This window comes from Diadema antillarum, unplaced genomic scaffold, assembly GCF_040938485.1.
Source record: "Diadema antillarum isolate AM-2024a unplaced genomic scaffold, OU_Dant_1.0 seq00000386_RagTag, whole genome shotgun sequence".
Lineage (NCBI taxonomy): Eukaryota > Metazoa > Echinodermata > Echinoidea > Diadematoida > Diadematidae > Diadema > Diadema antillarum.
Genome location: NW_027271384.1, coordinates 2,146,156 through 2,172,884, shown reverse-complemented (window position 1 = coordinate 2,172,884; position 26,729 = coordinate 2,146,156). Strand labels below are relative to the sequence as shown.

The following is a 26,729-nucleotide window of genomic DNA, read 5'->3' as shown; positions in this document are numbered from 1 at the left end:
GATATTGCTGCCAGTATTTGCCAGCAATTGCGCCCGATGCGCCCCCTTAAATTCTAAAGCGAAGAAATATAGCTACAAACGGCAGTTTGTTTGTTTTTTACTGTAAAATGTCAACAATTTCAAGCTCGCTCGCTCGCTCGCTCGCATTTAATTGTTACGCAATTCTCCTGATGTTGCTGCCAGCAATTGCCGGCAGTTGCGCCCGGTGCGCCCCCCCCCCCCCTCCTTTATTTCCAAAGCGAAAAAATATGGCTCCAAAAGGCAGTTTTTAGATTGTAAAATGTCAAAATTTTCAAGCTCGCTCTCTTCGCTCGCTCGCATTTAATTGTTATGCCATTCACCTGATGTTGCTGCCAGTAAAATTGCCAGCAGTTGCGCCCGGTGCGCCCCCCCCCCCCTTAATTTCCAAAGCAAAAAAAAAATATGGCTACAAATGGCAGTTTTTGGACTGTAAAATGTCAAAATTTTCAAGCTCGCTCGCTCGCTCGCTCGCATTTAATTGTTATGCAATTCTCCTGATGTTGCTGCCAGTAATTACCGACAGTTGCGCCCCGTTGCGCCCCCACCCCTCCTTTATTTCCAAAGCGAAGAAATATGGCTCCAAACGGCAGTTTTTGGACTGTAAAATGTCAAAAATTTTCAAGCTCGCTCTCTTCGCTCGCTCGCATTTAATTGCTATGCCATTCACCTGATGTTGCTGCCAGTAATTGCCAGCAGTTGCGCCCGGTGCGCCCCCCTTAATTTCCAAAGCAAATAGATATGGCTACAAACGGCAGTTTTTGGACTGTAATGTCAAAATTTTCAAGCTCGCTCGCTCCCCTCGGTCGCATTTAATTGTTATGCAATTCTCCTGATGTTGCTACCAGTAATTACCGGCAGTTGCACCCGTTGCGCCCCCCCCCCCCCCACGCCTCCTTTACTTCCAAAGCGAAAAAATATGGCTCCAAATGGCAGTTTTGGGACTGTAAAATGTCAAAATTTCCAAACTCGCTCTCTTTGCTCGCTCGCATTTAATTACTATGCAGTTTACCTGATGTTGCTGCCAGTAATTGCCAGCAGTTGCGCCCGGTGCGCCCCCCTTAATTTGCAAAGCAAAAAAATATGGCTACAAACGGCAGTTTTTGGACTGTAAAATGTCAAAATTTTCAAGCTCGCTCGCTCCCCTCGCTCGCATGTAGTCGTCATGCCATTCTCCTGATATCGCTGCCAGTAATTTGTCGTTTCACACCGTCATTCCATAATCCATTTATAGGGGGTATACCCTAACCCTTTCCCCGCTTGGTTTCCCTCAAAAAACAGTAAAAGTCTAGGGATTGAGAGCTTCCTATATTCCAAATGTCTGTCCAAAAAATCTCGTAAACATTTAGTGTCAAAACGCACCCCCCTTGAAAAAAAGCTGGTGACGCCCCTGCTAGTATGTGAAGACAAAGTTGTGCGTAAATTGTTTCATAAAGCTGTTCGTATATCAAGTTACGAACAACTTACGAGCGACTGGTGATCACTTTTCGATTGCTATAGTTATTAGAATTTCAATAATTCAGCACAAGAACTGATCACCAGTCGGTCGAAAGTTGTTGGTGACTTTACGAACAGCTTTATGAAACACCCACGAATTCTCGGGCGTGTGCGACGGGCTTTCCATGGTAGTATCGCGTCTCTCGCAGTGCTCCCTCCGTGATCCACACAGTGCATGCCTGCGTGGAGTGTGCGTACGTACCAAAGAGTATAGAAGCGCACGCGTGCTCGTACGCTTATACCATGGCTCTACTCTGTTAGTAGCTCCATGCTTTATGCGTAGTACCTTACCCACATATACAATACGGAGGTGGTGTACGTGTTTGTCAATTCGTAACCTACTGCATTGGCGTGGCAGCGCAGCGACAGGCTCACAAATACGACTTCTGAAGACCTTTGCGTGAGACTGACGGTTTGATTAGTTTGGAGTTCGAGTACCAGGTGGGTATTAGTCTGTAAACGCAGGCATGCCTAAACACAGATGTTTGGGTTTTTAGAACAAAATTTCATGTGTGTAGTCGTGGTGCTGTTAGTGTTAGTGACTATAATAAACGTTAGGGTCTATCAGTAGTATCACTCTTATGTGTTCAGTAGTGTCTGGGGACATGCCCATCGTATCACCACAGCTCAGGCCCTATACGTGTACGAAGCTGTTGTAGTGCGTAGACCGTACGTTTAAATGTCAGGAGTATCAGGAAGGAAGTTGCGAAGTTTTTAACGTTAGACCGCGTTTCCTGAATGGACAAGGTGTGAGCCATATCATGATTTGCTATGTAATTACTAGGAAGGCTAAGTTCCAAAGAACCTACTTTAAGAGTTGACGTTGACTAAGAGGGCTTAGCGTTACTCTGGTGATTTGCTTCTGCCAAATCTGGGCGAGATGCGGGCGCCATACTTTAATGCGTAGCTAACACCACGACCAGTAGAGGGCGTATTTTACAGTGCTATATAGCGGTGATTCCTGTCCCCCTTTCCTGTCCCGTAAATATTCCCTGTCCCCCTTTCCTGTCCCGTAAATATTCAATATTGAATGATGCGCCTTTAAGCACCACCAACAACAACAACCCTTTCATTTCACCTTTTTTTATAGGGGGCATGCAGGGGAAGAAATATAACGTTACTTAGCCTGGACCTTGTTTTGTCATACAGAAGTATCATTCCTGTTTAATCATGAAATGTAACTGAAGAGAAGTCATTTATTTTCCAATAGACCTATGTAGTCCCACAATTACACATCACAAGCTTGACTTTGACCTAATTTCACTGAGTTATGCTGACCGTGTTATAACAATAGGGTTTCCCTGTGCAGATGTGTGCACAGTGAAAAATGTGTTTTTAAGCAAGATTATAAGTTTAAAAGATGGTTTTCCTTTGTTATAAGAATTGTTTAGATTGCAGGAACAGTAAAATAATTTTACAAAGATTTGTATAAAAAATTTGGGTGTTGTGCCTCATATTCCTCTCAAGTACCGGTATGTATTTTCAGAATGTGTGTACCTCACATTATTAGTGGTCTGTCCTTAACACAAGGTCCTCAGGACCAGAAAAATGTGCTTGTTATAATGAAACCTTGTTATATCAGGGTTACAAAAATAATACAATACAAATTGAAATTACAATCTAGGACCACAAAAAAATTACCTTGTTATAGTGAACTTCGTCGTATCAGTGATAATTGTAGAGAGTTCACTGTATAGCCTATACAGGTATTGTTGTAACGTTTGTATTTTTCCTTTCTTTTCTTTCTGCAGGTACTGGTTGCTTTGGAAGGAGATTTATGTTGGTCTTTGTTGAAAGTACGTTTGTGTTTGTGTTTGTTATTTGTTGAATCATCTTCATCCTACATTTCATCTCATACCATTTCACCTTCATCCTTGAATATTCATTGAATATTCACTGAGATTACATCTGGAAATTCATCCTGGAATTCACGAACTCATCCCTGAAATATCTGAAATATACCTGAAATACCTGAACTTTACCTGAAATACCTTAACTTGAACTTTACCTGAAATACCTTAACTTGAACTTGAAGAAAGCTGAGAACAGAGAACTTCTGAGTGCATGAGAATAAGACAGTATCAGAAGGAGAGAAAGTTTCAGAATCAGAGGCAGAAAGGGTTAGAGTCAAAGAGAAAAAGAGTGAAATCAAAGAGAGGAAGAGTGAGAGTTGACGAAAAAGGAGTAAAAATTAAGCAGAATAACAGAGTTTTAAAGAGTGTTTGAATGAAAGAGTGCATTCTTTAAAAGGATAGTTAAAAACTGGAAAGAGAATTGTCCTAGAGAAGGCGAGAAGTTTGCTGGAAACTTGAAAATAGAAACAGTTAATTTGAGAAAAGGTGTTTAAGAGTCCAGATTACACTGAAAGATTATTAAAGAGTGCCGTCATAAGACGAAAGCATTATAGTGTTGTAAACTAATTGGGGTAGACAAAATTTGCACCTTCAAGGATTATTTGATATTTGATATATTCTGCATTGAAAGTTGCTGCAAATAAATCAACTACAGTTGGCAAGAGCTAATAGCTAGGAGTTGAAATTTTGAAGGAATTGTTAAAAGTGTGAGAAACAATTTATGAGGTGAGGCGAGAAGTATACTAAAAATTTTATGTAAAAATATTTTTTGGTATCTTGAGTCTTGAATTTTCGTTAATTGTTAATAGGATAAAAGAATAATTGAAGAGCGCCATCTTCAGATAAAAGCATTTTAGTCATAGTAAATGAAGGGAGAGACGTTAATATTGCACCTTAAAGGGCTATTTATAAATATTGGGCTGTGAAAACAAAAGCACAATTAGTAAAAGACATACCTTTATTGCAAAAGGAGTCATCTCAAAACAGAAACATTACTGTTTCTTTAATTGTCAGTGAAGACAAAGAATAATTGGTGAAATTGAAATTTTTGTTGCGAAAGACCCTACCCTAAGAGAAAAACATATAAGGGAGACCGATTATTGTGCAGTTAAGGCAAAAGCATAATTGGTAAAATTGTAACCTTTTTTACAAAGAGCATAATCTCGAGATAAAGGCATAATTTAGTCAAATCAAATGTTAGAGAATTGAAGCTGAAATTTCTGTTGGCAGATATCGTAAAAGGAAATTGGCATAGCTTTTCTATAAAGTAGGAATTGAAGCACGTAACAGACAAAGAGTGCCACCTGTTGCTAGAAACAAGCAAACATTGTAGAAATATCCCCACCTGTTGGTAGAAACATTATATGGATCGGTGTTGCAGCTTACTGCTGGAATTTGTATTGCAGTGAAATATAGTACATGTACTGTACACATGTATTAGTGCAACTTTCAAAGCTATTCAATCCGACAATTTTGTTACCAATCGCAGTACTAGTGGAGTAGGTGTGATTCATAAAAGTATAGTGATTCAAGGAATATAACTGTGTTGATTGACAGTTGATTGATATACATTTATTTAGTAATAGGTACCATTATACTTTCAAAGATTCGAAAGCCCTGTAGTTTGACAATGGAAGCAAGTGAATTCAAGATTGTTATTGGTGATATCCTAGATATCCTCCATAGTTGTGACTTGATGAGAAATGTAGAGGTCAGTGAATGTGATGCATGTTGCAGTGTGATCAATGAAAATGAAAGCAGAGTACCATGTGAGGATTGTGGCAAGCAGTTTCATGTGATGTGTACAGGAACTATTTCTCATGAGGCTAGAATGTGTGATGCAAGGTTGATTTGGATATGTTCAGCATGTGGAAGCAATAATATTGCCCATCGCATCTTTGACAAAATTGGCATTCCTTGTCATTTCAATAGATACGAACTTCTCGAAGACCTTGGTGATGAAGATTTTCATGTTGATGTTTCACTTACATCACGCAAGAGCAACCAGAGAAAGAAACCAACGAAGATGAGACTGAAAAAGAGGTATGTGAGAAGAAAGAACAAACGTGGTGTTCTAGAAATGACAAATGTGTGTGTGGAGGAAAGAGCAAATTGTGACAGAGATGAATCAGATCCGACATTCATCTCAAATCTCACTAGGAGGCAATTTGAACCATTAGAAACTGCAGTTGATGATGGTTGGACAACTGTGAAATCAAGGAAGACAAAAGTGATTGAGAAGGCCAAACTGACAACATCCCAAACAATGACTAACAATCCTAAGACCAAGACCAATAACAAGAGCACAGTGAGATCAGTAAATGGTGTGATTCTCCAACCTGGCGTGACCTACATTGGCAAAGCAATGAAAGGCTACTATCTTGAAAAACAGAGAAGAGCCAAGACCAGCAAAGGCAAAAAATCAAAAGTAGAAACAAGGCAAGAAGAACATGGTGAACTCGTGAAGCGAAATATGAATCGAAACTTGGACACAGAACGAAATGATAGTCTGCAGGTGTATACTGAATCTGTATTGAATGTATATTCAAAGTGTGTTCAGTCACCTCATGTTATGGCAAAATACTCTGAGCAAATCTATGCAAAAACACAGAGAAGTTGGGCTGATGTGGCCAAAAGCACTCCGAATATGACTAATGGATGTTTCGTACTGAGTGGTGATCAGGCTACATGTGTCTCTGTCCTTTCCACAGACATTGAAAAAGAAGTTTGGAATGTAAACAGGCTCTATGGAGGTGGAAATGCACGGCAACCAAGAAAGAAAGGTCGTTTCACGAAGATCCGCAACAAACAAAGTGTGCCAGTGGTTAAAAATGCTGACTCACAGGTGCGTAACAATGAAAAGGTGAAACATGACATTTTTGAAGGAGAACATGCAGCAAAGAATGAAAAGTTGTGTAAGAATGAAATATCTGACCGTGAGGACAGTAATTCCACAAATAGAGACAACACAGGCTCGAATGATATGTCCAAAGTGAAGTGTGACAGAATCCACGATATGCATGAACTAAACCCATGTTACAGCGAAACAAAAGATGTTGAAGGTGACAGTCAAATATCAGTGAATGAATTGTTCTCTGTGAATTCTACTACAAATGTAAATGTTCACTCTCCGTGTCACAAACCTGTTTCAGGTATGCAAAACATGTGTGTTCAAGTTTGTAATGAATCAATATTCCTGCCTGAACGTGAAAAAACTATTAATCCATCTGATTGCATAGTAATGAATGCTGGTTCTGCAAATAGTGTTGACCACCATAATTCATATGATGTTCAAGAATCGTCTGTACTTATATTAGATGGTGAACCAGCTGCAAATGATTTAGAGACTGAAGAACGTGTCTGTAAGCCTGTTTCTCTTTCAGATTCAGAATATGATAGAAGGCAATCATATCCTCTGACTAAAACAATCGCACAAGGAAATTTTAATCAAGGTGATCAACGATTTGGTTATACTGCTGGCAAACAATGTGCATGTAATTCTATTGTGGCAGTTCTCTACATTCAAACAAAGAATGGAATCGAAATGAGACCTCGTGATCTTGATCAGATTCTGACACTTGGGAATGAGTTGTATTATTACATAAAGAAGGATTCACAACTGAATGAAGAGCTTGTAATGATAGATGAATTACCGAAGGAACTTCATATTCTGGATGAAAAATTTCAAATAACCTATGGTGAATCGAAATATGGAGTGTTGGAAGGAGATCAAAACAATTTGTCAAATTTTGGTGCTTTGCCATTGAGTCAAGCATTAGAACAAGAACTGTGCCGATATGATGCATGTCTTATGAATTTTGCTGAGAGTACATTTGCAATCATTAGGCATCACAGTGGTTATTATGTGTTTGATTCTCATTCCAGAAGTCATGATGGATACTTGGTACAAGATGGATGCAGTGTCTTGCTTAGCATTTCATCATGGCAAGGTATACAGGTACACTGTTTGAATTTGGCAAAATCTATGGCATGTGATTTACGTATTACTCAGTTTGAATTAACCGGTCTGGCAGTAGAATTCAATTCTAAGAAAAATGTATTGACAACTAGTGGCTCTAAGAGATCAAAGACCCTAAATACTGCGTGTGGGAATATAAATGATCAAAACAGCGACTATTCGCAACATTGTCATCATATTGAAAGAAATCTGAGTTATAGTGATGAGACTCAAAATGTAACAATAAAGGAAACCAGAGTTAATGTAAGCAGTGATGACTATGGAAGTGAGAATGAAGTTGAATTTGTTTCACTTGAAAAGACAACACAAAGAAGAGATAGAAACTTCAAATTTGCACCAATTACATATGTAGACAAGCAGTGTTTGTGCAATAGATTAAATGTCAATTACTGTGGCGCAGCCAGTGAACCAGTGGAAGATACAAATGAAAATTTGTGTATGAGGAAACCTGTAAATATCAAGAGAGTTATGGGTGATGGCAACTGCTTTTACAGAAGTATTTCTCATGTAGTTACTGGCAGTGAAGGAAACCATTTCATGCTCAGGAAATCCAATGTGGCACATTTACTGGAAACGGGTGATTTATTTAAAAATTTAATTAACACAGTGAAATATCAGAATGTCAGGGACTTTGTACTTCAAGAGAAATTGATGGATTTAGGAACATGGGCTGGTCACACTGATATTAGTTCAATGGCACATATGCTAGATTGTGATATATATGTGTATGATGATCGTACAAAAAATTGGCAAATTTTGTCTGCAAGGAAACCGGGGTACTATAACAAGGTAACAACTGAAAGAGGCATATATATTGTGTTCACTGGAAGCAATCATTTTGATGTAGTTGAAAGTGTAACTGCTGTTCAGTCTTGTACTTTGGATGAAAAATTAAGTGTGTTTCATGTGAATTCAGATGCAAATGTGGAAAGTAAAAAAGAAAGTCATCATGAATCATCTAAGGCTACCGAAAACTTGACATTGAAGAAAGGCAGTGTTAGAGTGAAGAAAATGATGTCCAAACAAATAATGGTGTCAAACTTGCAAGAGACACAAATTCCATTACAAAACACATGTCAACAGACAGTAGTCGATGTTGATGCATCCGAGGTGAAGCAAGTGGGAGAAATTAAAAAGATTAATCTCATGTACACACCTGTGAATAAATTTGACAGAGAGAAGTTTTGTTGCAAATTAGGCATAAAGGTTAATGACAAATGTAGCAGTAATGATGTGCCAAAAGATATGGTGGAAAATGGTAATATTACTGTCCTGTCACAACCATTAACTATCTATAAAATTAGTGGTGATGGAAATTGCTTTTACAGAGCTATGTCATATGTCACATGTGGCAAGGAAGATTCACACCGTGATGTTCGAAAAGCAACAGTTATGCATATTTTACAAAACAAGCAAGATTATGTAAGCCTTTTAAAATCAGGATACACAGATGTTGTAAAATACATTGCAAAGGAAAGAGTATTCAACAATGGCACATGGGCTACAGAATTGGAAATAATGGCCTTATCAAATCTACTAGATACTGATATTTATACATATGAAGAAAACTGTTCAAAATGGAAATTATTTGGTGCAAGCAAACTTCAGTTTGGAATTGTTACATCACAAAGAGGTGTTTACTTGCAACACACAAATGGCAATCATTACGATGTTGTAGAGTCTGTATGTCCAAGGATCCAAACATTAAGTTCATGCCAAAACTTGTCAAGACCACAAAACATTACCGCTATGGAAACGCCTGTGACAAGAAAGAGAAGACTCACAACTGAGAGAAAAGTTACGAAACAAGTCGGTGATTGTCAAATAAATGTATTGAACAATGAAGTTTTAGAGGATGACATTGAACGTGCTGTTAAAATGAGTAGGGATACTGAAGAATCTGAAGAAGTTGAAACTACAAGGCAAACTACAAAAAGGAAAAAACAAAGAAAAAAAAGTAATGCAAATATTACCAGACGAAAAAATAGAGATCGAATGAGAGCACAGAGAGAAAAGAAAAAAAATGAGCAAAGACAGTTAGAAATAGAATGTTTATCAGATGTTCAGCCTTTTCTATTCCGCAAACTAAAAAATGCAGCTGCAAAGAAAGTAAAATATCAAACAGATGAACCTTACCGGTTCGAAAAGAGAAGAGAAATTAAGGAGAGACAAAGAAACAGGTACTTGTTCGATCCTACTTACAGAGAAAATGTCAAGAGAGCAATGAGCAGAAAGATGAGAGCTAGATATCAACGCAATGCTTTATTAAGAGAAAAAATCAAGAAAATGATGAGGACAAAGATGAAAGCTAGATACCAAAATGATGCTTCATTTCGAGAAAAAATTAAGAAAAGGATGAGAACAAAGATGAAAGCCAAATATCAAAACAGTGCTTCATTCAGAAAAAGGCTGAAGACAATGAGGAAAGTAAACTATGGGTGCAATGTTCTACATAGAGAAAGGCTTAAGAAAATGAGGAAAGCTAGATATCAAAACAATGCTTTATTCAGAGAGAGGCGTAAGAAAATTATGAGGAAAGTTTCAAACATTAAGTACAAGACAAATTTTTTGTACAGACAGCAGGTTGCAATGAGAAACATGAAACGAAAAAAACAAGAAAAAATGAATATGAGAAATTGTGACCATGTTTTGAAAAAATTTAGGGAAATTGTTTCACACGGCCCTGAATATGTATGTTGCGTATGTTTGAAATTATTATTCAAGAATCAAGTATTGAAGTGTACAAAAGCAAAATATAACGATTTGAGGTGCTTAAAGGAGGAGTATTTACATACATGCAGCGATGACTGTGATATTGACTGTCAAATAGTAAAGTCATCAAGAAATTTTTTATGGGTTTGTTACACTTGCCACAGGAAATTATTAGCTGGTAATATGCCTGCTGAAGCTAGCAGAAATAATTTAGAATTACGTGCTATTCCTGCGGAACTTGGAAATCTGAATCAGTTGGAAACACATTTGATTGCACTAAACATTCCATTTATGAAAGTTTTGAATTTGCCTAAAGGAGGACAATATGGAGTGCATGGCCCAACAGTTTGTGTACCTTCACGCACAAATGAAACTGTAAAGATATTACCTCGACCGGAGACTGATGATCAATTAATTCGCGTAAAGCTAAAGAGGAAACTGTCATATAAAGGACATTATGAATATCAGTTTGTCAAGAAAAACAATGTCCTAGCTGCATTGGAATATTTGAAAAAGAATAATAAGTGGTATTCTGATATTGCTATTGATAGCGAATGGGACTCTGATTTATCAGACAAAAATAGTAAAACAGCTTGTGGTAAACTATTTGATTTAAGTGAAACTAATGATGATGATGATGATATAGAGGATGATCAAGATGGACGATTACAAGGCATTCAGTTGGGCACATGTTTGCAGAAGGTCGATATGAGACAAGAAGTGCTTGATCAGTTTTTTGATGATATTATATGCTGTGCTCCTTGTGAAAAGAATAGTCCTGTGTCACTATTGATGGATGAGAGTAATGAGGCAAAATGTTTTCCTGCTCTGTTTCCAACAGGCCAGCCAACATTTCATGATACCAGGTACATTAAAGTAACACTTGGTCGTTATTTGCATAATCGTTTGATGCATGTAGACAACAGATTTGCAAAAAATACAGAATATATTTTCTATGCTCAGTGTATTTATGAACTGCAACAAATACTTTCTAGTGTTTCTATAGCTGTCAGAAAAAGCTCAGAGAAAATAGATAATTCCACATTGATGCGATGTTCAGATCTAAAGGATGCAAGAAAACTTCATGAGATACTGGATTCGAATAAAGGATATAAATTTCTGAAACAAATACGAGGAACACCTCCATACTGGCAATCTACACAGAAAGATGTATTAGCAATGGTTAGACAACTTGGAAAGCCTACATGGTTTGCATCATTTTCATCAGCTGAAATGAGATGGCCTGAAGTTATTAACACATTGCTAAATCAACAAGGTGATGGGAGAAAAGCAAGTGATCTGGATTGGACAGATAAGTGTAATTTATTAAAATCAAATCCAGTGACAGTAGCTCGTATGTTTGATAAACGCTTTCATGCATTTTTGAACAGAGTGATTCTTTCTGAGGCAGAACCTATTGGCAAGATAATTGACTATTTTTACAGGATTGAATTTCAACAGAGAGGATCTCCACATACACACTGTTTATTCTGGGTTGAAAATGCACCTAATTTGGGTGTCGAGAAAGATGAAACTGTCATAGATTTTATTGATAAGTATATTTCATGCAACATTCCATGTGAGGATGAAGATGAAGAACTGTATGAAATAGTGAAGAATGTTCAGCTTCACTCAAAGAAACATTCAAAATCATGCAAGAAAAAGGGAACCTCCTGTAGATTTAATTTTCCAAGACCACCTTCTGAGAAAACATTTGTTGTGAAGCCTGATGATAATCCAGAAGTTACAGATGAGGCTCAAGATGTTCTGTCTGCAGTAAAGAATTCATCATGTGTGGAAGGCAAATATGATAATGCTAGGCAGCTCTTTGAAGCTCTTGGGATGTCTCAAAAGGAATTTGAAGATGCCTATAATGCTGTAGCTACAAAAGAAGATGTAGTCATGAAAAGAGATCCAAAAGATATATGGGTTAATCAATATAATTCATTCTTACTCAGAGCTTGGAATGCCAATATGGATTTGCAGTATATAACAAATGAGTATGCCTGCATTGTTTATGTTGTGTCATACATGTCAAAAGCAGAAAGAGAAATGAGTTTGCTCTTGAAAAATGCTGAAAGTGAAATGAGAGAGGGCAATGAAGATGCTCGAAAGAGTATGAAAGAAATAGGACATGTGTATATGCAAAACCGTGAAGTTTCAGCACAAGAAAGTGTGTATCGTGTTTGTGGCCTGAGATTGAAAGAGTGCTCAAGAAAAGTAGAGTTTATACCTGTTGGACCAAACCCTGTGAGAATGAGTCTACCACTGAGTGTTATTCAAAGCAGACGAGACGATGATGATAGGAGCCCATGGATGCCAAGCAGAATTGATAAATATAAAGCCCGACCTGATGGTTTTGAATTTGAAAATATGTGTTTAGCCACATTTTGTTCAAAGTATAGACTACTCAGTGAATCTGATATAAAGGGTAAGAAACAGAAACAGAGTGTGTTTAAATTGAGAGATCAGCTGGGCTATATACAAAAAAGAACAAGAACCAATGATGCTGTAGTGAGATACCCTCGTTTTTCACCGACTGTAACCCCAGAAAAATATTATCAGAGTATATTGCAACTATTTTTGCCATATCGTACTGATAAACAGTTAAAACCTGACCAATTTTTGACATATGAGGAATTTTATCAAAATGGATCTGTTCGAATGTTTAATAAGAATTTGGAAAGTGTCAAAAGTATTGCCAATGAAAATCTCAGGCAGTATGAAAAAAACGCTGATACAATTGATCAGGCACAAGAATATCTTGAGAAATTTGGTGCACAAGAAGATGCATGGGGATTACTCTGTCCAGAAACAGAAGTTGAAAGACATGAAACAGCTAAAATCCATGTAGAAGTTGAAGATGCTGACAATGAGTTTAGAATCCCAGATCTTGAATCTAAATCTCAGGAGAAAGAGTCATATGGCATAGAATTTCGATCATGTAGCATTTCGAGAGAAGACAGTAATGTCTTATTAAGAACTTTAAACAGCAAGCAGCAAAAAGTGTTCTACAAAATACGACAATGGTGTCTTGACAGAGTTAATGGAAAAGAAGCCACACCGTTTCAGATATTTGTGACAGGTGGTGCTGGAACAGGAAAAAGTCATCTGGTGAAATGCATATGTAATGAAGGGACAAGAATTCTAGGTAAAATGATGCATAATCCAGATGATCTTTCAATTATGAAAGTAGCTCCAACTGGAATTGCAGCCTACAATATTGATGGTAGTACTATTCATAATGCACTGTCCATACCCATTTCTGCTTCATTACCTTATCAACCCCTTGGAGAAGAAAAGATAAGTCATTTACGTACTCAGCTGGGCCAATTACAGATACTAATAATTGATGAAATATCCATGGTTGATCAGAAGCTACTGTGGTATGTACATGGACGTTTAAGGCAAATAAAGCAGACGCGTGATGATGCTCCATTTGGAAAGGTTTCAGTTATTGCAGTTGGAGATTTTTATCAGTTACCCCCAGTAAAAGGTACTCCTTTGTATAAAGATACATTGCAAAGTTCTTTATGGACAGACAACTTCTCTATGATTAACTTGGATGAAATAATGAGACAAAAGGATGATGCAGACTTTGCTGTTCTTTTGAACAAATTAAGGGTAAAAGAAAAGAAAGATGAATTATCAAGTGATGATTTTGCAGTTCTTCAATCATGCCAAACTGGAGAGCAATGTGAGGATGCACTGCATATATATTCTTCAAACAAACAAGTAAATGACTGGAATAAAATAATGCTTCACAAGAAATGCACAAATATCATCTGTCTTGATGCAGAAGATTTTGAACTTGGCGATAAGGGTAAAAACAAAGCATGTGACAAGCCACGGAGATGTACTAAAGCTTCTTTGCCAGCATATCTTTGGGTTGCTGAAAATTCTAGAGTGATGCTGATCAAAAATGTGAATGTGACCAAAGGTTTATCAAATGGCTGCATTGGCACTGTAACTGACTTAGTAAGAGTAAATGAAAATGCCAGACCCTCAAGTGTGCTTGTGAAATTTGACAATGAAAAAGTAGGAACACAGTCAATAGAAATGCAACAGGAATCAATTGGGAAAAAATATACGAGGAAACAATTTCCCTTGAAATTAGCATATGCATGCACAATACATAAAGTACAGGGCATGACAATGGAAAAAGCTGTTGTTTCTCTGAAAAATATATTTTTGCCCGGACAAGCATATGTTGCTCTGAGCCGTGTCACATCAATACGTGGACTAACTATTGAAGATTTTGATCCCAAAGTCATATATTGCAATCCAACTGTTAAAGAAAGTTTAGAAAACATGCCAACATTTGTTGATGAAAAGAGCTTTGATAATGATGTTTCTGTTGCGACTCTGAATATAATGCTACATAACATTCAAGGTCTTAAAGCACATTTCAAAGATATCCAATCAAACCTCCTATGTAGAAATTCTGATATTATTTGTTTAACTGAAACTTGGCTTAATGATGACATTTTTGACGTGAATTTAGATCATTTTAAAATGTACAATCAACCTCGGTCAAAATCTTATTCAGATGAAAGTCCCTTATTTTCGGCACTGAAAAATCAAGCACATGGTGGAGTTGCAGTGTACAGTAAAATCAAATCTATTAGTAGGCTGGATTTACATGTCAATAATCTAGAATATATTACATTTGCAGTAACTTGTCCTTCATGTCTCATTTCTGTGATATATAGACCTCCCAGATATGATAAGAAACAATTTTGTGAGAAACTGAAGAGACTACTCGTAGAATTGCAGCAGAGAAGTACGAAACGCATAGTTATTGGTGACTTCAATGAAAATCTCAGACAAGGTTCAAGTGATTCATGTGTGCATAAATTGATGTATTCTTACGGATATCAACAACATGTACTTGATGCTACAACAGAAGGTAATACATTGATTGATCATGTATATAGCACAGGTATAGACTCACTTCATGTTGAAGTTATTCCACTTTACTACAGTTACCATGAGGCTATCAGAATACAGTTCTGATGAGTGATGTCTTGAGTTTACGCAAAGTAATGTGGCACATATATTCAAATCAATTGATATTTATTTTCTTTTGTCATCATATTTCCTTTTGTAATACAGAATGAGGAAAATAAAAAAGTGTGAATAGGACAGAGCATACAGCAATTCAAAAACAAATGAGTAGAAGTGATACTTATGATCAATACTGAGGTGTTTGAAGTTAAAAAAAAAAATTGCAATGAGTAAAACATGTGAAGTATGGAGGGTTCCACTGGGAAGATTATGCTTGTGAATATGAAACAAGACTTCAACAAAAGTATGACTACTAGTACTACAGAAAACAGCGACATTATGAGACAGAAAGTGACAATTCAGTGATTATAGACTTCCTAAATATGACCCAAAAATAATGTGAGAAATTATGGAAATTAGTTGTTGAATTGCACCAAATAAGCACAAAAAGCATAGTTATTGGTGAATTTAATGAAATTCTCAGACAAGGTTCAAGTGATTTGCTTGGCATAATTTGATGTGTTCTTATGAATATCAACAACATGAAGTTGATGCTACAACAGAAGGTGGCACATTTATCGGTCATGTATGTAGTATAGGTATTAATGATCTCACCATTGAAGTTATTCGCCTTTACTACAGTTACCATGAAGCTATTTGAATACTGTTTCACTGAACTTGTTTTTACTAATAACATTAGATGTTTATTCAAGGTTTTTTTCACAATGCTGAAATCAAATGAAATATATTTTCATCTTTCATCATACATATTTTTATGATGTTATGGAGAATAGATGAAATATGATGAATGAAATGAACAGAATGTTCAACAGTAGTGAAACCTTATGATAATATTAAATTGTAATGAATACTGAAGTGATTGAAGTGAGGAAAACAGTGTGCCATGAGCAAAGTGTGCAAAGGGTGGAGAGATCCACTGAAGCGACCTTGATTGTGCACAGGAAACAAAACTTGGGCAACAATAAAAGTACTACATAACACATTGACATTATAAAGAAAAAATAAATAGACAACGACAAGAGCATGCAACAGAAACAATGATCTTTGATTGCTTGTTGAAAGAAATGTGGGCTTGCATGTCAAGAAGAAGGAAAAACACATAAATTGTGTAATTGCAAAAATGATTTAAAGGACTGTAATTATAATGTTACATGTATGTCAGCAATAGTGGTGATATTAAAAATTTATGAAGTGGTAATGCTGAATCTAGGTGAGAATTATCAACCCTTTTCACAAAGCAGTAGCTGAGCTGGTAGTTGCTCTTCTCTAAATATCATTGTTGGAAATGTAACTATAAAAGGAAGATACAAGTTCAGTATGGAACAGAAATAAAACAAAAGACAGAAAATGGAATTGAAATAGAATAGACAAAGAATAAAAATAGAACAGGCACAACAGAAATAAAACATAGCCCAGAAAATGACAGTGCAGAAAGGTAGATTTTGGCATAATAATCATTTTGAAAAATATTTTTTTTCAGAGAATTAAATGCTGATAATGATAAGTTTGTGTTACTATTTGATGAGCGTTTAGAGCTGAGGAAAATCAAATTGTAAATGCTGATGAAAGTGCTTTGAAATAAATGGAAAAAGTAGGAGTTGCATTTATATGTGCAAAACCTGATCAATAGGCATATGTTGTAATTGATAGAAATGAATATTTCACCAGAGAAGATAGAGTGAAATCCATGAGTGATCATGTATGTGGTGCAAGAATTGTATTTATTACGTAAACATTATGAGCTACATAGCACAAGTTTTGATTGATTTCATGCAAATTTATGAAAAATGTTTTGAGTTTTCAAACCCCTGTTTCTCAAACATTTGCTTTCATTGATTGATGTCATTGTTTCTCTTTAGCACCCATGGTAGTGAGAATAAAGCACTGGCCAAAATGAAAAAAGCATCAATTAGGTGTATTTCATCTAGGTGTTTATGGCTAACATCTTTATGTCTTTACATTTGCCTGGTGAATGATGAACTGGTCTGTGCTTGTGCCGCAATCATGTCCAGCCTTGTACCCAAGTGTTTCCACCGGTGAGTTTTATTTCTTTTTTGCTTTTTTTTCCCCCTACTTTTTGTCAGATTTGTATGCATTTAACTTTTCACACAACTTTTTGACAAAATCAGGCTCAATCATACTCAGTGTTCAAATTAAATTCTCACAATAATCTCTCCAGGTGTGTTTTTAAGCTGTATTAGCATAACCTGTAGAATTATGCATACACAGGTGTTTCTTCAGAATTATTTTTTTTTCCCCTGAAATGTTTGTAATATATGTTCTATCATCTAAAGTCTGTGATCTGAAACAGTTTGTTAATTCCATATTACATTTATGAAATGTTATTCACATATTCCTTATTCTTATAAATGTGACTGTACAAGTGTAGTTTTGTTCTGTCCAATTTACATCGTAGCTAAACATGATATACATCCAGAGAACTATGATGTATATGCTGTACTCCTGTAAGAGAAATAGGTGTATGTATTCATGAAAAGAAAGGTTAACATAAAAGGTGATGTGATGTTATGTGAAGTTGTGAATGTTTCAGTACAGTTGTGTTCGCAAGTTATGACTACAAGAAATTGGTTGTATCTGTCTAAAATATGTAAAACATAATGTAACTTTCTTCGTAACATTTGTGATAATGATATTTATGTTCTCCCATTCTAACAACACATATTTCAGTTCTTTCATTTTATCGATGTTAAAAGATAAGCAGTGTACTTCATTTGTAACAGTATGTTGTTTATGTATTTTAAAGCAGGGTCTTGACCAACAGAGAGAACACACCAGCTTTGCTTTGCAGCGTTGGTGTAGCACAGGGAGTAGAACTCTACTGGTTAAAGGCTCAAAACCAGTCAATTGGACCAGGTGTGGATCGCATCTATTTCAACTGTGTGGACAGCTGTCAATCTTGGATCAAACTTGGTTGACATGCAAGCACTTCATATCAGATGATAACAGATGAGCAACGTAATAGTTTCTCAGGACTTCCACTCTCTTCCATCTACAATAATTCTAAGCACAGTGAACAGTATGCATGATAAATGCTAAAGCAAAGGGTATAAATGTAATTGAAGTATTGTGGAATGATTTACGCAACATAAAATACCTCAATAATTATTAATTTTATGTTTATGTGGTGGTAATCAGATCATGTGTAGTATTGGAAGGTACGGTAAGTTAGCCATAGTGGCATGTTAAGCCACCGTCCCTGGAGACACTCAAGTGGTAACGTGTTAATGACCCATAGCATAATCATTTACACCACCATATTGTTTTCGTGATTGACACAGAAACGTCTTTGATTAAGGGCAAAACCAAAATGTAGACCATAAAAGTAGAAGTATGTGAAATGCAAATGTGCAGTATTTTTACATTTTTCCATTATGGATCAAAGCTATGACTTAGATATTAGATGATGATTGTGAGAAGCAAGTGTGGGTCTTTTTTTCTGTTTTATCCTTTGAATAATTGCAAAGATGCAAAGTTTAAAAAAAATTAACAACAAGATTTTCATGACTTAGTGTCTTTGCGCTCGCGCAAACGAGAAGGGTATTCCCCCTCCCACAGTAAGGAGCCTTTTTTAAATTTGTAGCTGTTAATAAAGGATCTGGTGCATAATTAAGTGACTATTGTTTGCTAATTTGGCATGATGAAGGGAAATACACCTTCAATTGCAAGCATCACTTCAATCCTTTTAGCTACACTCCTCATTTTTGGTTCAAGTTGCAATTTCACTTGATGTCTGAGAAAAATGGGTACTATGTGTGAAATCGTGAGACAGACCCTAAATGCATGAGTCTCACCATAATGAGAGACTTGGTCTGTAATTGATGCATATATTTTGTGTATGCACATATATGTAAACCTTCAGTAATGCTCTAGGTGTGGGGTTAGTTGAGGAAGACTCTATGACCCTGTTTACAGTGTGGGGCTGCACCATGCTGCGGCCAAGCCGTGGTTGAGCATAACCTCAATTGCGAGGCCAAGCCCCGCAATTTTGTTCCTTTACACTACTGGGCTCGGCCGCGCTTTTATTTCAAACCTTTTAATATTTTGTCATAGTGGCGCTCTACTTGTAAACAAACACAATTCGGTGTTGTCTGGTTTTCAGACCCTTTGCCAACTGAATTTCATGGCAACGAAATCACCGTTCGGGCAAAGGCCTTTTCTGAAGGGAAAGATCCTTTGCAGGACAAGATCACATTAAACTATGCTAGTTTTCGATGTTGAGGGGGTTAATATCCTGAATAGTGAAATAGTACAAGTACGGGGTTTGGAAACCAGAATAAAATTGGCAGCGCATTTGGCCCCATTTGCGTTTACACAGAGAAAAAGGCCAGGCTCAGCCGCGGCTTAGCCACCTCCAGAGCGAGGCCAAATGCAAGGCCAACTTTGGCCTTGCATTTGGCCTTTTGCACGTTTACACTGAAATGGAGGTTGGCTGGGCTATCGTTGAACTGCGGCCAAGCCTCGCATCGTAAACAGGGTCTATGTGGCAAATTGAGCTATGGCTCAACTTGCCCTAAAGACCTGCATTCATGTCCATGGTACAATTGAAAACATAGTTGAGACCATGGACAATTTGTATGGAGCACTAGGCGTGGTGTGGCCTATTTTGTTAGGAAATTAGTCATTTGTCAACGTAATGACCATTTCTTTAAAAAATGTTCATTTCATTCAACATTTTGAAACATTACAAAGTGACTGATTTTGTAATGAAATAGGCCATGCAATATTTAAGGCTCTATTCAAATAGTCCATGATTTCAATTTTACCATCTTCATAAATTTATGCCATAAAGTCTAGCACATTTTACTAAATATAATGCGTGTAATCACTTCATACTTTTAAATACTTCTGAGATATGAAACTAAAAAAAAGAAGTCCATTTGATTTATGTTGGATAGTAAAAAACAAAACAAAAAACAAAAACATGTTTTTTAAAGAGAGTTTCAAAACTTACACTGCTTCTCTGTGTGGGAGTAGCAAGTAAGCACTACATGTAGCTACCTCGAATTTTTCCAGAGGATTAATTGCAATGGCATGACACAAATTTCTGCAAGACACTCAGTTATTTCTGATGCATCATGCGAAAAACAAAAATTGACCCATAATACCTTACATTCACCAAGTGCAGATAAAGTAAAATTTTAAACCATTTGAGGGTTTTCATGAAACAAGAATGGAATTTGTGTGTAGAATATGTTTCAGTGGTAATTCTAGATGCTGCATTTTTCTGGGGAAAAATATATTTGAAGAGGTTGCTTTGTCATATTTAGAATTGTTGAATATTGTCATTTGAATTGAATCAAATGATGGAAAAATCTTTTGTGTTATAAATTGTGCATTAGGAAATTTAGTGTCCATATAACATATTGTCAATGTGACTTGAAAGAAAATGATGGCCATGTTGAAAGTAGCTCTCATTGCTTATTCAATATTTTGTTTCATTGTAAGTGTAATCAATTCCAGCAGTATTGATGTTTTAGTTATATGTTTTAATAGATATTTATTGCCTACATATCAGATATGACCTGTGACAAAAGTGGTGCCATTTTTGTAGCTGCTTGCTTTCTTCAAGAAAGCTGCCATTGTTAATTGATGTTTTTTGATATTGTTTATAAAGGTTTAAAGTTGAAGGGAAGAAATGTTTCTCTTTTGTATTATAAATCACAGATCAGCAGTTTCTACTGTTTTTATATTCAGCTGAGCATTGGTTAGTGTCAAAAAAGGCTGCCATTGTCATAATGATTGCCATTGTTTATTTGAAATTCTTTGACATTGTCAAATCAATTTAAGGATTGGAACTATTTGTATGTGTGAGTGTGTGTGTGTGTGTGTGTGTGTGTGTGTGTGTATAAATCAGGAATTTCATTGTCCATGTTTTAGTTAAAGTGGCAAATAATTGAGTCAATATTGTGACAAGTCAATTTTTAAAGCCATGATGCGCCAAGTAATGGACATCATGAAGACTGTAGTTGATGTCCTGAACCCCGGTCAGATTCCAGTCCTTACATGTAATCAAGCACTCTACACTATGGCAAAGGGGGTCCAATGGAGCAGCCCTAGAAGTTATATTCCAGGGATTATTCCATAGTGATTTTTGGTTGACGATGCGTTTTGAGGATATCCTGACTCATATCACATTGTGTCAGATCTAAACACACATTGCAGCAGATAGGATCAACCCAGTCCTGAATGCAGTTTGCAGAGCTATCTCTGGATGTCTGCGACCAACAAGAGTAGATGACCTTTATTAACTGTGTGGTATTGCCCCACCACACATCAGGCGAGAGGTCTCAGCACAGATGGAGAAAACCAAGCAAGAAGTTAACCCTCGCCACCCACTCTACAATCGCGAACTTGCTAAAAAGAGACTCAAATCCAGACGCAGTTTTCTCCATTCAACCGAATCCCTTGATGGCACCGCCCACGGTCGAAGGATTACCCTATGGTCCAACCACCTCCAGTCTGTGACGAATAAGCTCTCCTATGGACCAAGTGAATCACTCCCTCCGGGTTCAAGTGAGGCATGGCCCACCTGGTCATGCCTGAATCGCCTACGGACAAGAACAGGACGATGCAAAGTCCTCATGCAGAAATGGGACTACAATAGGGATGGAGAAACTGCTTGCAACTGTGGGCAGGATCAGACAATGCAACATCTTTTGGTCTGCCCCCTCCTACCAGAGCCATGCACTGTCAATGATCTGGAGACTTTCAACACCAAAGCCGGATCCTGCACTCTGCACTGGGCAGGACTTGTGTGGTGACTCGAGAAGAAGAAGAAGAAGAAGCAGATAGGTTGCAGACAGATTCTTGCAGCATGAGAGCAAACTGAGCAGGAGACAATTTGAGCTATCAACTGTGGTTACTAAAATGGCAACATTTTTTGCATAACATAATTAAAACCAGACGACTCTGCTGTACTTCTTGGTCTCTAATGGAAGAGACATTAGCACCAACAAAGATCTCATCACCACACAAGGTAGTGACATTCTTTGCTGCGATTGTCCGGACATGTCAGATGATAGCACCGTGCACGTGTGAGGAGGCAGACACTGGTACATCATATACTTGTGCACCTATAGGATGCCGTACATTCGCAGATTAGCAACGTGCCAATATGCACTGTTCATACAAGTGTTGCACCCTTTGAGCTTGTCCTAGCAGCAGCCATCACCGGAATATCCATGAACAGTGGATTGCCTTTGGAGCTGGGAAGAACTTCAGGTTCATAGCTTCTTTATGGGATCACCAAAACTTGGCTGATGTGTTGCCATGCCAATGTTTCATGTTTTTAGTGGCTGTGGCTTAGCGTCTTGTTTTTGTAACAAGGCAGAAAGATTGCGTGGGTACCTGGACTACCTATGAACAAATCACAACCGTATTCAGCGCCTTCTATGCTATGCAGACTTACATACTATTGAGGAGTAGATGCAGCTCAATGGAGCAATTTGTAGTTTGTTGGAGTGTCGCTGAAAGAAAAGAATAGATGCAGAGTGTTAAAGTTGACAATGCCAGAATGTGACTTTGCAGTGTGCAGCTCCTTATTTGTTGTTGTTGTTGTTGTTGTTGTGTTTTGTTGTTTGTTTTGTTTTGTTTTGTTTTGATTTTTTTTTTTTTTTTTTTTTGTGCAGGGGGAATTGGCCTGAGTTTCAAACCCACAAAAAAAAAAAGGGTGCTGGCAAGCATCTTGAAAGGTAGCTATTTTTGTCACAGGTCAAATCTGAGATGTTATGCACACAGTAAAATTACTGATGTTTGACTGAAAATACCACAGGAAAACATTTGCACCCAACAATGTATTTAATCTCTAATATCAAAAACTTGCTAATAAAGATATATAGCCATTTTCATAATGGTCACCATTTTTGTCAAAGTCAAATTTGCCTAGCTCTACATCCGTATTTAAGCTAGTATTTTCACGTACAGTTATTTTGGTAATGAGAAGATCACATGAAGTGTATTAACAGGGTATTATACAGTAGAAATCAGTGTGTGACCAGTTGGACTGTCTGTTGCAAATGTTGCGTAGAGAATTCTTACAGTTTTGAAGCAATCTTTATGGAAATAGGGATACATCATGAAATTGAGGCTTCTTGGCTGAGCAAAACTGGAAGGGTGTCATAATTTTCTTGTTACTATTTGCTGTGTTTTTCACTTTATATTGAAAGATACAACAGAGGTTAATGTTAATTGGGCAAAATTGTATACCTCATTGGAAAACATCGAGTGTTGTTGTCTGGGAAAGCTGATTTTTTTTTTTCAGCCTTTTTTTACAGGAATCTGCCACATATTGTCAGTTGAGAATGATAAGGGCTTTAAGGTGCCACTGAATCTATAATGTTCAAGACAACTTAATGCCCTTCTCATTCTCAACAGATGAGTATGATGGATGTGTGTCAGTTGAAAGTTCATGTCACAGAAGGAAATCCCCCAAATATGCAAATGGAAGTGATAAATCAAGGGTCTTTTGTTTGATATTGGTATGTAAATGTTACATGTAGAATTGCACAGATGCGAATTATGAGGTATGCAACAATGGAATGTTGTGTGAGCAAAACATGCCATTCTAAAAATGTCTGTCAGTGAATGTGCTTAGACTGTAATTGCACAGGTATTATTATTGTTATTGTTACTATTTTTGTTATATTTATTTGTTTCATTCATTTACTTATTTATTTATTCATTTATTTATTTGGCCATGCAATTGCAATTTAAAGTACAATTTCATGTTACATACAGGGTATAAAGACTCATGTATAAACCCATAATTGCTGGAAATTGCACATGTAAACATAAATGTCAAAGTTGGGTTGAAGCAAATTGACCAAGTTTGCAACTGACATGAAAGAAAGTTAAGTCACATGGCACAGAAATTAGGGCATGAACATTGCATGTTTTGTAGACATGGAAATGGAAAAAATGAGACTTCCTGTGATGCAGCCATAAATAATGAATGAGTTGATGAGAGTTGAGAATAATTGCAGAAATCAATTTAAAGCTCTGTTGTAGTTGATGCAGCTGTATTGTGTCAGTTTAGTTCAGATTTCAGAGTTCTACGCTTATTCATACAGTGGTGAAAATTATGGATAGATATTTCCCTTGGAGCAAGACTGAAGGTGTTATGTCAACGGAACTGTAACACACAAACTATGAATCAGTTTGAAGCTGACATGCACTTCAGAATGTGGTAAAATTATTAATACCGGCACATGTATGCAAAAGTTGCAGCTACCGTACAGTGTAATTGTGTACTTGCAGCCTTATTTCAATAAAAATTGGATTAGTTTCATGATTTGAGAACAGACACAGTGCATAAATTATGTATTTAGTGTTGATATTTTGGGTGCTTGTTTGTTAAAATTATTCCCAAGGTTCGCTATTCTGAAGGGTCGTTAATCCGAAACACAGAAATTTCCTGCACCGAAAGGTTCGTTAATCCGAAAATGAAAAAGGGTTCATTATCCGAACATTTGTGGCGTTATTCCTAAGGTTTGTTATTCCAAAGATTCATTAATCCGAAATGAAATTCGGAACAATGAACCTTCGAAATACCAAATCTTTTGACTAAAGAGCCTTCGAAATAACGAACCTACACAATAACGAGCTGTAACCAATATTTTAAGTCTTGAGATCAAATACTTGATTAGTTCATTTTGTTCATTGCATGCAAGGCAGGTAGTGATATAACAGCGGAGTAAAATATACCTGTACATGTGCCACTTTGACGTAGAGATACAGCAATACATACAAAAAGTGCATTGGCTGTTAATCCCCAACCATTGTATGTGACAGTGTAAAGGGATGGCACAGTATTGGTGGAGATGAGGATCGTGCTTTTAACTTTTCGCAGGATACCTAGTAACTTATGAAGTAGTATGTAGCATACCATTTGAAGAGGAATTCAAAGTTTAATTGAAGAAAATCAGGTTTGGAATGACTGAAACTTGAATTTTTCATGGATTTACATGTTCTTTCATATTTCATAAAAGGTTTCTCATTATCTTACCAAAAAAAAAATGTTAGAAAGCCTGAAATTAGGTCTCGAATAAAACTTTATTGCACAATCATTTTAATGAGTCAGAGCATGCATTCATCAAGAGTAAGAGCAAAAAAGCTTACACACGTATGCACATAAGAGGTTGAATGTGTGGTTACAAAGTAAACTATGCTTTTTTCATGTGACAACAAATATCTGGTGTATCAAATAGGAATAGTAAGATAATTTTCAGATGATAAGAGTAGCCGGTTCAATATCATTCATAAGAGCATGCATTAAGCACACAATGGTGATTGTGCTAACTACAGGTATGTGGGTGGATAAAAAGGAATACACTGTATATGCAATAGCAAAGTACAGTTGTATGAGCTATACATTGTTTAACAGGCAAGTGTTAAAAGAATATGCACACAACAGAAACTGTGTAACACGAAAGCAACATTATTTATGGAATATGAATATTTCTGTTGTTCACCTATGTGTACGCAGATGGAATTAACCATGACCATGACCATGAGAGTAACCAGAGTAGCTGACCCTTGGTGAATCTTTTAAGAATGCAATAAAGAAACATATCACAACAATCAAAATATGATAAGAATCTACTTTCTTCCTAAGCTATTCAGAGGCGTAGATATGCAAGGCAAGTTGCTTTTGGGGTTTTTTCAAACGTGTGTGTCTGTGTGTGTGTGTGTCTGTGTGTGTGTCTGTGTCTGTGTGTATGTGTGTTTGTCACAAAAGATGTTGCTTTGGTAATCACAATTGTCCAGAACCTTAGCTTGTGGAGCAAAATTCTTCTACAGTATTAAAACATTTTTTTTTTTTAAAACAAATCAGTGATTCGAGTCTTGATCGTAATAGGCATGACCATACAGACTTCATCTGTGTTTAGAGACATTGGCCGTGTGATGTTTGGATTCTCATTTAGAAAAATGGAGTCATATCTGTCATCTTTGGTGCCAAATTCTGCATACACTATAACGAAGATACAGCAACAAGCACATATGACCTTTGACCCACCTTCATACTCCCTAGATGGCATCTGAGCAAAAAGTGGTTGTTTTGTGAAATGATTCTTGCGACATCGTCTATACGTGTGCAAAATATGGGAAAGATAGGACCGGTATTCACCAAGATACAGGATGAAACATTTATGACCTTTGACCCTAATTTGCATATCCAAGATGATGTCCGATCAAATAGCTGTTATTTTATGAAATGATGTACGTGACATGAATTAAACATGTGCAAAATATGAGGGTGTTTTGAGTCATTGCAAAGAAAGTTGCAGAAAGAAAGAAATAACTCAAAACATCGAAGATAAGCTTTAATTTCAGCCAAATTTTTTAACGTGATCCCGACATCGTATGACAAACCAAAGGGAACACATACGATTACAACATATTAAAATCAAGGAGAAAATCTCCGAATGGTAAGTGAGCTAGTGCTCGATATTTAAGACAATCATGTCAATTTTCACATCTAGAAAAATTCCCTCCCACAGAAATAACACGGCACAACGAAGATACACAAAGAAGTACATATGACCTTTGACCCCACTTCGCACAGACAAGATGGCATCTAAGCAAAAAGTGATTATTTTGTGAAGTGATCCCTGTAACATGGT

The 26,729-nt window shown here is 36.8% G+C and overlaps 1 long non-coding RNA gene across 5 annotated transcripts; it reads left to right on the top strand.

Moving 5' to 3' along the window:
• The first annotated feature begins 1,826 nt into the window (after positions 1-1,826).
• On the top strand, positions 1,827-22,702 carry LOC139731907 (uncharacterized). Of its 5 annotated transcripts, none has more exons than XR_011710994.1 (7): positions 1,827-1,956; positions 3,267-3,311; positions 5,301-5,411; positions 6,080-6,213; positions 7,254-7,318; positions 17,100-17,123; positions 17,855-22,702. It is a non-coding gene; the product is annotated as an uncharacterized lncRNA (long non-coding RNA). The 5 variants fall into 5 exon arrangements; XR_011710997.1 differs by having other exon boundaries at positions 17,852-22,702; XR_011710995.1 differs by having other exon boundaries at positions 7,254-7,326.
• Positions 22,703-26,729: the final 4,027 nt, after the last annotated feature.